Genomic DNA, 17,279 nt, shown 5'->3' with positions numbered 1-17,279 from the left:
TCTTATGTAAAGGGTTTACTGCATTTAATGCAACAGATAATCACAGTCGTAGAAATTCCCTTAGAAAATCTAATGGTTACATGTAAACAAGTGCTGCAGTGAAGCCAATCAGTTTGTAGAGGATCCCAATGGACAGAATTGAATAAGATTTTCCATCAAGTCTCTTCCTTAAGCAGACAACAGATACTTTGGTCTCCAACTATCTCAACCCCAAAGCAAACTGAAAAACAAACACAAGCCAATTAATAATGAATTGACAACAATAAAAGAGAAAACGGAACAGAAAAAGAACCTTAGTACTGACAATAAAAGGACTGTTTTCTTATAAAATATTGTAACCTTAATTTAAACAAATGAAACATCTCAGACATGAGCAAATTCCTGAAGAAATGTCATTTCAGTGGTACACATAGTTCTACAGAGCATTTCCTTTCCCATTAGGCCCAAGCATTATTACAATTACTAATGTTTACTCAGCAACACACTTGAGCGCCACAATTATATTAATATGTCTTCCCAAATGATGCTACTGATGTATTTTCAACTTTTTGTGTGAATAAAGTATACCTTGAGGGAAATTGTCAAAACACCCTTTTAATCCTGCCCAATAATAATAATAATAATATATATTTTGATAATACAGCACACCTGTTGGGGTCCAAGCCTTTTGTTTGTTATATCGAGGGGTTTGTTATAGCGAAAGGACAATCAAAATGAAGAATAAACTTGTTGGAGTAAGTTAATGAGATGAGTTTGTGAATACAAGTAGAATTACAAGTACCTGTTCCTCTCATTTATGCAGTATTCTGCCTTTGCTTTATCCTGTTCGTTAAAGATTAAAACACAGTACAGAAAGCACAAATCCCGAAGTGAAGCTGAACATTTATTCAAAATCAATCTGACACAAATCGTTTCAAAGTGCACCAAATTTTAATCCAACATGCAATACACCCAAACTGATCTTTTATTCCAAATCAACCCAACATGAAAAGTTAATCTGATCCTAGTTTTTTTTCTTTAATCAATTTTGCTTTGCCACATGGTTGCTTAACAAGCCAAAAAAAACAACGTTTTTTGACTACCTATATTCACAACAGAGACATGCCTGCGTTACTCCTTTTTTTTAAACGATCAATATAGTTTCCAGCTTTGTTGCAACATAAAATTATTTTCGTTTCACAGTGCACGTTTTTTTATTGACAAAGGAGATTACTTCACTGTGGCGGTGGCATCCTGTGCGTACAGACCAGGATGTTGAGAGTGTGTGTTAATATGATTTTTTAATTTTTATTTGGGGTCCAGGGGCCAAGTTTGTTATCGCTGAAGGTTCGTTATAATGAAGGGTGTTATAGCGAGGGTGTACTGTAGTAACAATTAATTATAGAACAGCTCCTAAGAGAACACTTTTTCTCATTGTAAATGCTCCGGCTAAAGGAACAGGAACTTCACTTAAAAGAACACCTTCTTGGCACTGATATCAATTCGTTCACCATGGATACTGTACTGTTTTGTATAAAAAAATCGACTTGTCATCGCGAGAGTGTCTTGAGGGACAGCGATTGGTTTATTAAACCTTTCCAGAACCACCATCACATCATTAAATTGTTTTATATTCTGATTTCCACAAGTGCACCTCATTGCTACAAAACAAACGGCAAAATGCGTTGCTGTTTCACTTGCTACATAAAGTTGGAAACTGTTCGAGCTCTAGAAAAAAAAACCCGAAATCAGATACAAGTCGGCGAGCAATTTGGAGTTTCCTGTTATTATTATTATTATTATTTTTATTATTATTTATTTCTTAGCAAACACCTTTATCCAGGGCAACTTACAGCTGTTACAAGATATCACATTATTTTTTACATACAATTACATTATTTTTTACATATAAATTACCCATTTATACAGTTGGAGCAATCTAGGTAAAGTACCTTCCTCAAGGGTACAGCAACACTGTCCCCCAACTGGGACTGAACCCACAACCCTCCGGTCAAGAGTCCAGAGCCCTAACCACTACTCCACACTGCTGCCCTGTTCTGGTGAGTTGCTTCACCATTCTGTTAAATAATGTGCATGTTTTGTTTAGCACTTCTGCATTTTGTAACGTGTGTAGGGGTGCTGTGTTAATTTAGTTTGACAGTTAGTTTATTAACATTGTTACCCCTAAAGTAACTCCCATTATTTTTGCCTCTGCCATTGTGATAGACTGAAACACACCCGCCAGCTAATTTCATAGTACATAGCTGTTTTGCTTTATTTTTATTAACGTTTGTTTGTCTGTTACTTTATAGTTTATTAACATACACTTGCTTATTGTTTTGCTTCTACTTATTCAGTTCATTTCATATGTTGATGCACGTGCGTCATGACAAGCAATACATATGTATTTATTTATTGATTCATGTTTTGTCTGGTGTCCAACTTTCAGGCCACCATTCTTCTGAACTCCAACACAAACTGTGCTCTGCTTCATTAGGCATTACACCTCTCAGTTATAATTAAACAAACAGTGCAATTGAGCAGCACCATGCTTTTGGAATCTTCAGGAATTTTTCATCACTATCTGTGTGGATGAAGGATGGAAAATATATTTGTGACCTTGTAAAATGTTCAAGAAATAATGTTTGACAGGTTAATGGTTTAGGAATTTACAAGGGTGAAAAGTTTAACGCCCTTTATTTCTGGAAAAATGTCACTCCCATGGTGTCAGTAAAGTAATTCCAGTAATTCCAGAGGCACACTTTACAGTAACTGTGTATTTCAGTGCTTTTGTGATTGTATAACACACTTATATATATATATTTAGGGACCGATATACTTTTAGTGTTTTGCTCTCTCAGATAGAAACTATGTCAACTAGTTATTTACTAAATGCTGAACCAGCAAGCCAATTAGGCAATGCATTAAATAATGCCTGTTGTATGATAGATGCAATAAATATTACCTTAAAACAGTAGGCTCTGGCAACCCAGGATCAGCACCTCTCTTAAAACCTGCAATAAATGCAAAATACAAAAATGCAATAAATACAAAATTAGTGCGATCACTATTATGAAAAAGTAGATTATCTACATCCTCTGTATGTACATAAAGACAAGCCAACTGCAACTCCACACCATACATCCCTATCACCTACATCCTCTGTATGTACATAAAGACAAGCCAACTGCAACTCCATACCATACATCCCTATCACCTACATCCTCTGTATGTACATAAAGACAAGCCAACTGCAACTCCACACCATACATCCCTATCACCTACATCCTCTGTATGTACATAGACAAGCCAACTGCAACTCCATACCATACATCCCTATCACCTACATCCTCTGTATGTACATAAAGACAAGCCAACTGCAACTCCATACCATACATCCCTATCACCTACATCCTCTGTATGTACATAAAGACAAGCCAACTGCGACTCCATACCATACATCCCTATCACCTACATCCTCTGTATGTACATAGACAAGCCAACTGCAACTCCACACCATACATCCCTATCACCTACATCCTCTGTATGTACAAAAAGACAAGCCAACTGCAACTCCATACCATACATCCCTATCACCTACATCCTCTGTATGTACAAAAAGACAAGCCAACTGCGACTCCATACCATACATCCCTATCACCTACATCCTCTGTATGTACAAAAAGACAAGCCAACTGCAACTCCACACCATACATCCCTATCACCTACATCCTCTGTATGTACAAAAAGACAAGCCAACTGCAACTCCATACCATACATCCCTATCACCTACATCCTCTGTATGTACAAAAAGACAAGCCAACTGCGACTCCATACCATACATCCCTATCACCTACATCCTCTGTATGTACAAAAAGACAAGCCAACTGCGACTCCATACCATACATCCCTATCACCTACATCCTCTGTATGTTCATAAAGACAAGCCAACTGCGACTCCATACCATACATCCCTATCACCTACATCCTCTGTATGTTCATAAAGACAAGCCAACTGCAACTCCACACCATACATCCCTATCACCTACATCCTCTGTATGTACATAAAGACAAGCCAACTGCAACTCCACACCATACATCCCTATCACCTACATCCTCTGTATGTACATAAAGACAAGCCAACTGCAAACACGTGCTAAAGAATGTGCTAAAGTTCATCACAGTGAAATAAGCAGCTCTTCAGATACAGCGTACATAGAAATGTGGCACACATACAAATTACATGCTGGCACCTCGTCCACATAAAACCACATCACCTGGTATATACAGGAGCTAATAAAAGCAAACTTACGTACCTGAATATATCATTAAAACTAAAGCTAACTGGCATTCTAAAGGGACTATATAAGTGCAAATAATACTGACAAAATATTAAGTAAAAAGCTAGAGGCACATTTTTACTCAAAAGCAGTGTGATTCGTGGTAACAAAACCCAAGCTTAAGCCATATGCAATGAAACACAACTTTCCTTGTGTTAGTTAGAACCTTTTACATTTTCATATAGGAAGACTGTGCTAACTGCCAGCTCTATGAACTGAAACTTGCACAGGGGTGCTTATCTTCATTTCAGGAATTATTTTGTTTACATGATAAACTAGCCATGACCGCCAGTGTGTGCACACACATCTCAGATGTTTCTATTTGTGTTTCTGTCAAGCCCTTGTAGACCTTTACAACCATGGTAAAAACACTACATAAACTAATTAATGAGAGAAATTAATTTAGATCAGAGGAAAAACAAACTTGTGTGAATGGCACCAGTCTACAGTGCAGTGCACTGTACTGTAGCTAGGTTGGACTGCAATGACTAGAATTCTTGAATCATTGCCAACTCTGGGAGGGAATTAAAGTATGAAGAATGAATGAGTGTCTCCCACTGCGTCTCCATTGCAAACAATTTACAGGAAATGATAAACCTGCATTATCCTACCACTAGCAGACACTAAACTGTCACAGAAACCAGAGATGGAATTATTTTCCTGTAACTCACTGAAAAGGCCCATCTGTTATTTTTTATAATACACAGATACCCTTGTGATGCTAATATTAAAGAAGACGAGGTTCAGCAGTACAGTTTTTTTTTTTTTTTGTTGTTCTTTTTAAACGTAGTGTTTCAGTGCTATAAAAGACGTTCTATGTCGTTACCCGATAGTGCTTCTGCTTTATTTGGACGATTGCCTTTACCTTGCTTTAATTTCCCATTCCTCTCCAGATTCTCCGAGACACGAATGTACCAGCTTTACATAATTTGAAAACAAAACATTTTGTGTTTGAATTGAAAGTGATAGTCTCGAGGAGTCAAATAGGTCAAAGTTCAAGTATATTTTCCTCTTGAGGAATTATCACTGTCACTACTGTATTATGCCTTTTTTTGAATGTCTCAGGATGCAAATATAGGTCTTCATCCATGTATTTATTTGTATATATTACAGACTAATAATGAGTTTGCCAGGATTACAAAGCAAAACTAATATGACTCATCTTGCAATCTATGAATCACAACTTGACAACTGAGTTTTGGAAACAAAGTGCCTGACCCATGTATCATAACTCATAATGCATATTTTGATGAGAAGATTATAATACCCAAAGGTATAATGGTGGATGACACAGTTAAATCCATTGAATACACTGAGGTTTTGAAGGGATCGGTGAAACTCCGCTGTTAAGTCTATACGATCCACCGGATCACTATTCCTTGCAGGGAAAATATACAGCACAGTGGAATCACCCTGAATTGCACCAACCCCCTATTTTCAGGGGTAATCCCAGGATAACCTCAAACAGGGGGTTATGCAATCCAGTGGCATTCCCGAGTGGCTTTTTTCAAAAAGACAGACCTTATTATACTGTAACTGATTAACAAACAATATGGGGCATACCCAAGTTAGAGTTATATTTCATTGACTGCACTACAGTTGTTTTTCCGAGACCCTTTACAAACCTATAGTGTTAAAGGAGTGAAGCTATTACTTTTAGAAGAGTAGAACAAGCTGGATAACAGTCTCATAAAGGACTGAAAGTCATTCATATATGATGGCTGTGTTCAGGGCTTCTGTTCTGGAAATTTTCTGGTGGTCCAAAACACCAAAATAAGAGCTAGGATTAATTGGTGCACTACCATAAAAGGATAACGTTAGGTTACGGATGTAACTCTGTTTCCCTGAAAGAGAAGACGACCACCAACAATACTTTTGGGATATGTCTGTCACAGGTCAGGTATTCACTAAGCATTTTATATCAAAGCTGACAATAGGCCCCTCCAGAGAGTGACGGCCTAGGTCCCGCCTTCCAAGGGAACAAATAGTCTCTCCATAGAGCTCATTTCCTCTTTTGCATCGAACCTACGAAGGCGACCGATGCGATCTCGCAGGTTGGTGATCGTCTTCTCTTTCAGGGAACCTGGGTTACACCTGTAACCCAAAGTTCCCTTGCAATTCGAAGACGACCACCAACAATACTTTTGGGAAAAGTATACCAAAGCCGTTGCAATGGTGCATGAGCGAAGACAGCAGACTAGGGACGTCTCGAGACCGCAAAACCACGGTTAGCGGTGCGAGCGTGCAACCTCAAGGACCCTTGTGCCTAATAAAGGCACAGAGGGATCTACCACATTAAGTCGGTAGAACCTGGTGAAAAGTATGAGGAGTAGCCCAGCTAGCCGCAGTATGAATGTCAGACAATGAGGCTCCTCTAAAAAGGGCCCATGATGTAGCCACTCCTCTGGTACAATGCGTCGCTACCCGCCTAGATGGGAGTAGGCCGGCATTAGTATATGCAGTCGAAACCTAGGGTCCTTTCACCATAACAGACGAAGAGCTGGTCAGACTGACGCAGAGCTCTCGTCCTGTCAACAAAGCAACTGAGGGAGTTCAGTCTGTGATCCTCCTCCAAAACAAAGGGGGGGGGGGGGGGGGGGGGGGCGAGCCTCTAGTTCCAACGATTGATTTGAAGTGGAAAGCCGAAACCATCTTAGGGAGGAAAGTGGGGTTTGTGTGTAACGATACCGTTTCCATCATCCAAGATGCACATACAGGAGCTATGCACCAACAGAGCCTGTAGCTCACTGACCCGCTTGGCAGAGGTGATGGCTAATAGAAAGGCTGTCTTCACGAGTCGCCAGGAAATGGGCTCCTGGAGACACCGAGACAATAGGGACATGGCATGCAGATATGGCTGCCAGGTACACTTTTAACATAGAAGGGGATTTTCACGATTCCAGCAGTTCTTGTAGGTATTGCAGGATAGTTGCCATAGGGCAAGAGATAGGGTCATGACCTCTGGTCAGACACCACTTTTGAAAATACCGCCACGTACAACGACCTTGTGGCGGAGGTCCTAGTGTTCTGTAGTGTACTTACGACCGTGTCCGAGAGCCCAAAGGCAGGCAGATGGTCCCGTTCAGGGGCCAGACCCATAACTGGAGTCTGCCTGGTTCTGGGTGCCAGTGAGTGCCTCTCGCCTGATGAGATCGAGACGTAGTGGAATCTCCCTGGGCTGGCCTTGTAGTAGTTGGCAGAGAGTCGAAAACCAGATTCTCCCGAGCCATCTGGGGGCCTTCTTTAGGAAGGCCGGGAGCAATGGTATTGGCGGGAATGCGTACAAGAGCGTCCTGGACAACTCGTGGGCTAGGGCGTCGACTCCTAGTGGACTACCGTAGTGGTGGTGGGAGAACCATAAGGGGCAAGGAGTAGTCTCTGCCGTGGCGAAGAGATCTACTCTGGCCTTCCCAAAACATTCCAAAATGCGTTGCACTACCCGAGGGTGAAGTCGCCATTCTGACAGGTGGGGACCTTCCCTCGAGAGGAGGTCCGCCGCCCAATTCACCACTCCGGGCAGATGAACTGCCCGGAGGGATAGCAGGTTCCGTCAAGCCAAAGTCAAAAGCCGAAAGGCTATGTGATGTAATCCCAGAGACCAGTCCTCCCTGGCGATTGACATACGCCACTACCGACACGTCTCCCTTGGAGCACCAGGAGTAAATGCTGGAGAGCGTCCGGCGGCCCGACCAGGACCCGCGGACTCCTCTGCCGACCTGAAGGCGATGCCTCAGGTCACCAAGCGGGGCGGTAGGAACCGGGACTGTCCGAGTCACCATGCGTGCCACAGGTGGACGCCAGCATCTCACTCTGTCCCATGCCAAAGCACAGGAAGGGAGCATCGAGGCTACCTGCAGTGACGCTTCACATTATCGGTGGAAGCGTTGCAGTATTTCTTCCACCGCTGGCCCGATGCTATGGCCGGGAGATATTGGCGTGTCTAGCAAGGCCGATTTGTCCACGTGAGGGACCCTCATCTGTGACAGCCAAAGATGTCTGCGGGCTACTCGCAGGCTTGCCAGGCTCCGGCCCAGGACCTGTTCTGTCGATGTTGGAACGCTGCAAAGATCTCACAAAAGGAGGCATCTCCCAAGGCAGAGGAGGCATGCTGTAAGCCCAGGCACCGGACACAGAGAGGATGCCTGTTCTCTGGAGGAATCTTCCTGCTGCATGATGTGCAGGCGTGGAACTTTTGTAAGCTCGCCATTAAGCCTGTAATGCTAACGATAATAATCAAATTATTTATCGATTGGGACCTCATGATAACAAATCGATAATATTTTAATGAAATCGAATATTCCATGAAATTAAAAACGTGTCTTGTATATATTAACTTACTGACAAGAACATAATCTGTTGCTTCTAAAAGTTACCGAGAATATGCGTCTGTGAACAAATACAGGGTGATGATGCAGAGATCAAGAGTAACCTGCTTTGTTAATGTATTTTATACATATTATTTTGTTTTAAATCAGTCCCAACTGTAGCCGTCTGTCTTGTGCGAAACTAATAATATTAAACATTACTACACTGTCGCGTGCTGCTGTTTCAAAACGTTTTTTTTTTTTACCTTTTCGTTTTGAAGCAATGCACGATCTGCAATCTTTTTCGTTTTTGATTGCTGTCCGAGTCTAAATGCTGCTGGATCACAGCTCCACATATGTGATCCAATGAAACATTGCAGGTTGTGCAAAATAGTTTGCCACCAGTAGAATGAAAAATTATTGTAAACGATCCGCTGCAGTAATTATTGTAGATTTTTAAAATCCATTTTGGACACTCCCAAAACGTTCACTCGCTTAACAATATCAATATCTCCTAGGATACTAAACCTGCCCTGGATGCTCATATCTACCAATCAGTGAGGAGAGCCCAGAGTGGTTATTGGCTGCTGTTAAGTGTCAAGCAATAAATCCTGTCCAGTTTTCTTTTTGAAATTGAAACAAGCTCATACTCACATCAGGATCCTGGACCAATACACATAACTTAACTGGATTTAAGTGCAGGGTAAAAATGAATTTCACGGTCTGTCACATTTTTCATGGCCATGAAATAGGTAGGGCCTTAGTAATGTACTGTATACGTGTAAGCGAATCCACGTGTGCGAAACGCTTCTCTGAGCACTCCAGTATGTGACACGTTTTTGGTTGCGACGTGGTATGTAGATTGATTAAGCCTACACATGTATGAAAGAGATATTCTACATATCTTGGTTGCGATGTGGGCAGTAACTCAATTAATAATAAATCCACATACATGTATGAAAGAGATATTATACATATTCAAGTACGGAGATGCAAAATAAAATGATCAACCGGAGCTGTCAAAAGTTCCATTGCAGGAAAGGGTAGGCTACCTCTAATGTACTATTTGGAAAAATTATATAGTTGTATTCACTGAAGATAATGCAAATCTAAGTCGCTATGCAAAGTCATGCAAAGCTTTGATTAAAATATGACAGTAAAAATTGAAATGCACCTCTGCAGCCGCGGCACACTGCTTTCGATAGCAGAAGCTGGGCCACGTAATTCATAAACTGTAACATATTTAAAAAAATAAAAATAAAAAATGAGATCAAATTATTTTCATGTGAATAGGCCATAATATTAATGTAGTTCTTAACCTTGTTTTTTTCTCCTTTGGACAGTGGAGTTGACTGTGGACAGTGTTTTTCATAATTTACCGTTATGTTTAAACTGCAAATATGTCAGATTTTACACAAAACAAGGCAAAGGCTAGTGCCAGCAGGAATATGAAAATTGGAGAGTGCTATATTAAATGCTAATGTATTTATCAAACGTGTCGTAAAACATCAGGATTTGTTTGAATGAGTTTTTTATACCATGCTCTATAAAAAGAGGGCTTATTGTTACTTTAAACTGGTACTGTGAGGGATTTTTTTTTTTTTTTTAAATTAAAGCATTTTAACTCGATAATGATCGATAATCGTCATTACAATTTGCACGATAATCAACGTCAATGTCAGGGATCGATTTACAACACTACTCGCCATCATAATGTATAATTTGATAAAATCAACCCCAATGACATTGGCTTGAGTCAGGCACAGCTTCATTTGTATCTGCACTCATTTAATATGTACATATTTTTCTAAAGAAACACATTTAAAATGTATTAAAATGTTAAGCTAAACTTTCCAATTCATAACATGAACACAAATTTTGCCTGCGGCACACAGTAATAATACCCACTGTACTGCATAAGAGGTAGTAGTGGAATGTAAATAGAAATGGAAAATTATTTAATTGTCTTGACAGAAGATAATTAGGGGGACCCTTTTCCAATGCTAAATAATTACAGCCAACTTTATCATACAAGAAATTGACTCAATAGCAGCAACTTTTAGCCAATTGAAAGTGGGATTTCCTGATGTTGCAAACTGTTGCTGCAGCATGGGCAGTTAACTATTTTTCCGTATAGTTTTTTTTTTATTAAAGCTATGAGTCTGCATGTATTTTCCAAAGGAATGACGTGAATATTTGGGAGTGTAATAAGTGATGAAATTCACCACTTCCTCATTTATTTTGCAGATCAGTTTCGGTGTAACTTTTTGTCCATACTGCGAAATATGGGGCTTGCTAAGAATAGATTTTTGTTTCCTTTGTAAGTGACCTTAAGTAACTTCATGACAGCACAAACTTTTTTTTTTTTTTTTACATTATTTTTAATGCTTGTATAATGTTTACTCAGAACAGCTGCCAGTTCTTCAACAACCTTCAATGGCCTAATACAGGTCTGACATATCATCATAATGAAATTGTGGCATACAGTATAACAAATTAATAAATCAGTCATGTAGAAGACAATCCCTTAAAGTGTATGCTACATAATTACAGTTGTTTATTTTTTGTCCAACTAAAGGTTGACATTGTAAAATATGTTTTGAATCATTGAAACAGGCAATGCTGTCATCTATAAACTTGGCAATGTAATCCAACAACCCCACAAAAGGTTATGCGTGCAAAAATCTATTTTAAAATCTTAGCACCCCCTAGATAAAACTTTCTATGTCTGTTGCATTGTCTATACATACTTTTTACAATTATCTTCCCCTTTTCCCAATCTGAAATAACTCATTTTAGGGTTAAACTTGCTTTAGGCTTGTTGCAAATGTTGTTGTGTTTTTTTTTTTCTCCTGACCCTACCAAGGCGTAATAACCCCTCGCATTCACAAGCTTTTACTTTACTGCAATGATATTAAAATTATCATGTAGGGGGAGAGGAATGGAGCGAAATTGTATGTGGGCGGTACAATCATCAATATTTATTCGAACGATTCGATTTTGTATGCCCAATTAATCGATTGCTATTTTGTGGCTTAACTGACAGCCCTAGTGATAAGGTTAGTGGTGGTGTTTTGGATGTGAAGGGTGTATGTACACTGCGCTGTTTTGTTTGTGAATGTGCTTTGTTTGTTTCTCTAGTTTTTGTAATAAACATGCACACTAGTGCTTAAATCTCCCTGACTGAAACAGCCTTGCTAGTGATGCTACCCTGTCACAGGGATATATAGTGTTATGTGTATTGTTAATATTTTTTATGTTATGTATTTCCAAAGTTACCAATGTTACCCAAATGATACATATTTAAATGCTGTTAATCTGTACTTCTGCACAACTGTGCTCAGAAAATAGAATTTTGCATAATTGTATACTTTCCCTTTTGCCCAAGGTCTCTTGAGGAAAACGTCAACATTGACAAATAGTATATAATTATGAAAAAATATGAGAAGTACAGATTAACAGCACTTAACTATGTAACATTTGGGTAGCATTGGTAACTTTTGGGAATACATAACATTACAAATTGTATTCTTGAAAAACTGTTAAAATGTTTATTTTACAAATTAATAATAAAAAAAAAACATAACCAAATATATAAACATAACATCTTTGATATAGCTTCAAGAGTCTTCTGAGCTTTACCCTTCTGAATGCTATGCTGATAGTCTGTGCTTTTACTCTTATTTCTGGCATGCGTCACAGTACCAGACTGTGCTCAGAAAATAGCATTTTTCATAATAATTACATACTGTCATAATTTGTAAATGTTGCAGTTTTCTTTGAGACCTTGAGCAAAAGTGAAATAGTCTTCAAAAGTTTGATGCATTTTTTTTATATATAAATGTAGCAAAAATCAGCAAAATACGATAACTCCATTGACTCAAACATTTCTCCCACAACCCTTTGCGCCAAAACCTGATTTCTTGAGCACTGAAACCTGTTCCCACAGTAGCATGACCCTTCACTCGCCGTATCTGACACACTTTTGTCTAAAACGTCGCCTCGTATGTAACGACTCCACACAGCAGCTTCTGCGCTGTTGCTAGGCAGTCGTGAAACCACTTCCTGGAGTGTGGCACTGGCGACCTTTATATGTGTAAACTGAAATTAAATAAATGTACATAGCATGGGCAAACATGGAAATTAGAAAGGTAATTTAACTCAATGATGAATATAAAGGCATACTAAATGCTAAGCAGAACAACGTAGTGACTAATGCCCCTTTCACACTGGCATGCTCAAGCAACAACAATATGGCTAAACAGAATAAACACAAACGTTCTTTGCGGAAGTGAAACGCAGGGCTGGCTATTTGTTTTTTCATCAGCTTCCGAACGGCCGTCATGCATTTTGTCTCGCTCAACCCGGGTCAAAGCATGTCGACCCACATCCTGAGGTGGGTCGCTGGGAACCAGGTCAACCCGGATGCGACCCAGGTACGTGGTTTCACACGATGAGGGACTGTGACCTGGTAACCAGAAAGCAGGTCAGGACCTGGGTAGGAGTGCCGGCGTGAAAGGTACTTAAGAAGATACTTGGAAAGGAGTAATTTTTTAACTGGACTGCAATTCAATGTAAAACATGTACTGTTGACTTTCTGTGAATGGTGGAGTAATGTCAACATTTGCACTGACCACTAAGAGACAACCAGGTATGTTCCTTGTTTTGAATTATTTACAGGTTATTGAATAAACAACGTCACTTTAATATACAAACATTTTGGACCCTGTGTATTCAAATAGGAAACTATTTGAAATTCCCACCCTATTAGTTTAATCCACTAAATGGCAGCTTCAGAGAGGGTTTGTGAATGGGGAAGGAACTAGAGGAGAATGTTGTAGTTTGGAATCACTTTCCTCCTGTTTATTTCCACAGCCTCACAGACCATGTCTTACTTCAGTTCTTGCATTTTACTTTGTCACTGCCAGATAGCTTTTTATTTTGTCTCCAATGCAAGGTCACCATGCTTGTCCAGTAGTGCTTTCTCAAGGCCTTTTCTTTCATTAAACTGCAGTCTAAATGCCTGCCTCCCCCACTAAACACTCCAGCCGGTTAAAATATACTATCCATTTTATTCCCACAGATTTGCTCTTTAATTTTATACTGACCATATGTCGCTTTATGCAGCCTGTGTCTTCACTTCCCTCACAAATCAGTCCCTTATTTTTTGCAGTGTGTTAATCAAAGCACCAGTCCCACACCATTATATGGTACACCACATCCTATCCACAGGCGCTTTTCTATCAGCAATAGAAGGTGTATTCCGCCTAAGAAGGTACAATATCTTATTAACAACAAAAAGGTCTTATGACCGACAGGTTCCAGAACATCATTCACATCGAAGCAAGTACAACAGTACAAGCATATTGCAAGGAGGAAAGGGTTGATTAGGTTCAAGGCATTAAGTCCCTTTGTTTGCAACATTAACCAATGTGCATAAAAGTCAGTTTTCACTAACATACAAGATACATGTATAACAAGACAACATTTTACGAGGGATCTGTATTAACATAGGGGTAATACTGCATGTGTACATTCTTATTTGGAAAGCTAGACAATGATACAATGAGGTATGTGGAGATTCAAATACAGGGAGGATCGCTTTTGTGTAATCTGACAAATAATAATCCTTAAATCTTCACAGTGAAATATTTAATAATTGCTGCTTCAGGCAATCAGAAAAGGGGACTTTTTAAAAATCAGTTACGGGGTGGCCCACCCCCTGATACAGTAAACGACCTATGCTGTGATGACCTCTACTGGCCTAACAAGCTTGAGATACTCAAAAACAAAGGCTCGGCTTTGTAAATTCTACACGTAATAAAAGACCAACCATTTCTATGCATAAATCCTCCTTATTGTTTTATGTTGCTACATTCAATTTGAAACGCATGAACCGAATAAAGCTGCTAAAGCAAACAGACCCCCAAAAAACCCAAATTTTGGTTAGTCTTTTTTTCTTTTTTTTTTTTTTTTAACAAGCCGACAACCTCAATCTTTCTACATTTTTAGACGTTTATATGATGTATATGTATATAAAGAAATGTATATAACGTGGACGACAAGCAACGTGCTTACTAACCCAGGTATAGAATAGTAGGGATGAATCCCCATCGTATGGCGAACTGTCCACATTGGAAAACTTGCTGCAGCCGCTGCTTGGTCTCCTTGCTGAGTTTTGGCATGCTCATATTTTATTAAAAATATAAATATTTAATTAACAAGATGAGACACCGTTGCTATCTACAGGCACACACCAAACACTGGTAACACGGCGACTTGCCGTAAACAAAGACTCTTACGACAGCAAGCTAAGATTAAAAGGAAACTGTAGCGCTATCTGCTGGCTTGACAGAGTAAAGCAAGTAGTGGCCCGCAGGTCAGACTCAGTCAAAACGAAGCTTGCTGTGCAGCCGCTAGAGTCAAACTGCGGTGGAGCTGTGTGTTTGATTCTTGGTGTGAGCGAGGGAAAAAAAATCAAAGATGAGAAAAGAGTGGGTGCAAAAAATAAGGAGATATCGGTCTTAATGTTCAGGTAAATAACAAGATTCACCCAGTTTAGCGATGTATCTTCACATAACAATATGAGAAACTTCACCTTGATCTTGGTGCAGGACGCTGGGTAATGTTTTATAAATAAATCAAAATACATAATATATACAGTCAATTACACAATTATACTTTGTAAATTATATAGTGTGTGTAATGGTATAAAAAAATCCAATTTAAAAACAACAAACTTTCATAGTGAAAAAATACAAGGGTAATTTGGCAAACAAATAAATATTCAGGGTATTTTTTTAAATTTAATTTCTTTTTACTAAACTCGGTCACACACCACTGACTACATAGATTAGACTAAAGTCTTAGATACAGCCTTAGTGATACAGCAGCACTATAATCAGTGTCAGTGAAGGGCATGTTAAAGATAGATTTTCAGGCAAACTGGCTGAAGATGTACCCATGGATGGAGTTTAATAACGATAGTGGTCAAATGAGTTGTTCGGTCTTCAGTGTCTGCGCAACTGTAGTTTGCTAACCGCTGTAACCTGTACATGGAGGATAATTTGTGCCAAAATTAAAAATAAATAACGAAATAAATACATAAATAAATAAAAAAATAACGAAATTCTACCAAATTTCTCATCCTTGACCTTTATTATAATAAGAAAGAAAGAATATATGCAAAATGAAACAATTCTAAACTTATTTACAGCAATATTGTAAAACAAAATACAGCTGTACCATACATAGAACTACGGCTCTCGTTTGGCTCTTGCAGCTTTTTTTTTTTTAAGCACCCAAACAAAAAACAACTCTAGAAACAACTATCCCCTCAACAAAACTAACTGAACTTTATTAAGTCGATATAATCAGTAAAATGTGTGGATTATAAATCAATTCCTAAATATATTTACAAAATATAGCAATACCAGATACAGCTGTACCATTGGTCAATTAATTTTTGAACACCATTTATTTGTGCATCTGTCACAAGTGACTGTTTTTAACTGCCTGTATTTTTGTTGTGTGTTCTATTAGTAAATCTGTTGTTTTTATACTGCTGCTAATTCTCCTGTGCACTGTGACTGACGTTTGGGTTAAGCACTTTTCCCACAGTCGATAGGAAGTCCCGCCTTACCTGCCAGTCCAGCCATTTTTTGGTTTACAAAGAAATAGATTTTTATTTTAGGTAACTGTCTTGCTGTGTCTGGTTGGCAATCCTTGGACAATCCAGTCCCCAGTAGAGTCAAGGTTGTGGTCCCGGGAGACAGCCAAGGGTCTCAGGGCGAGAAGAGATAACATTATTTCATTTGCACTTACCTACGATGAGCGATCTCTTTGTTGTCAAGGTTACTCAAGGTCCGCCAGCGTTCTATTTACTGTTGTCCCAAGGTTCGAGGTCCAGCATCCGGGTCCGGAGCTACTTGCCAGTCAGCGCAGAGGGTTGAGGTCCAGCGCCGGTCTCCAGCGTACCACGTCAGGGTTCCAGGAACGGCGGCGAGAGAGAAAGGAGACACGCAGGGTTTAAAGATAGGCTAAGGGGAAGTAACCAGAACCCCTGGGTAGAGGTGGTAATTCCACTTATCTGAGTGTGCGTTTCCTGACAGCCATTTTCTTTGCCCCGTTTCTTTCCAGGTTCATCGAAGGTGTTGGCTGGTTGGCGGTTGGAGGTCCGGGCAGTGGGCGTGGTGAAGTCTGCGGCGGGTTTGGGTCTCTTGGGACTTCCCGGAGCTATCAGACTGATTCCTTCTTTTTGGCTTATCCGCCATTTTGGACAGTAACCTTTCCTTTTTTTAGAGAACTGCCAACAGGAGGGGACTGTCTGGTGTGGTTTTTATTTTTTGTGGCTTTCCCTATCTTTTGTTTTTTAACTAAATTGAGTTATTAATCCAGTTGATTAGTCTTCACAGTCCTGCACCAAGGTCCAGTAAATGGTAGCGTTGGCACTGACCTGAACTTTAGGTCAAACTTAGAACACTTTGCAGCCACTTTAGGCAGCTCTTCTTCCTTTCTTTTTAAATATTTTTATGGTAGTATGGTGCTCACAGATGGTAAAATCACACAGTGACACTGCCAGTGAACACGTGTGATTGAAAACTCGTGGAAGCGTGGTCATATTAAGCTCAATCTAACACGGTCCCGCCCTCTGTCT

General features: G+C 39.6%; 1 long non-coding RNA gene across 1 annotated transcript; it reads right to left on the bottom strand.

Annotated features, from left to right (window-relative positions):
• LOC117394262 (uncharacterized) lies at positions 1-14,935 on the bottom strand. The gene is made up of 3 exons (XR_004543354.3): positions 14,706-14,935; positions 2,945-2,993; positions 1-220 (listed from the first exon to the last, which is right to left on the bottom strand). It is a non-coding gene; the product is annotated as an uncharacterized LOC117394262 (long non-coding RNA).
• Positions 14,936-17,279: the final 2,344 nt, after the last annotated feature.

This window comes from Acipenser ruthenus, chromosome 3 (assembly GCF_902713425.1).
Source record: "Acipenser ruthenus chromosome 3, fAciRut3.2 maternal haplotype, whole genome shotgun sequence".
NCBI classification, from domain to species: domain Eukaryota; kingdom Metazoa; phylum Chordata; class Actinopteri; order Acipenseriformes; family Acipenseridae; genus Acipenser; species Acipenser ruthenus.
Note: the sequence above shows the minus strand (reverse complement) of the source record. Positions and strands in the feature narration are given on the sequence as shown.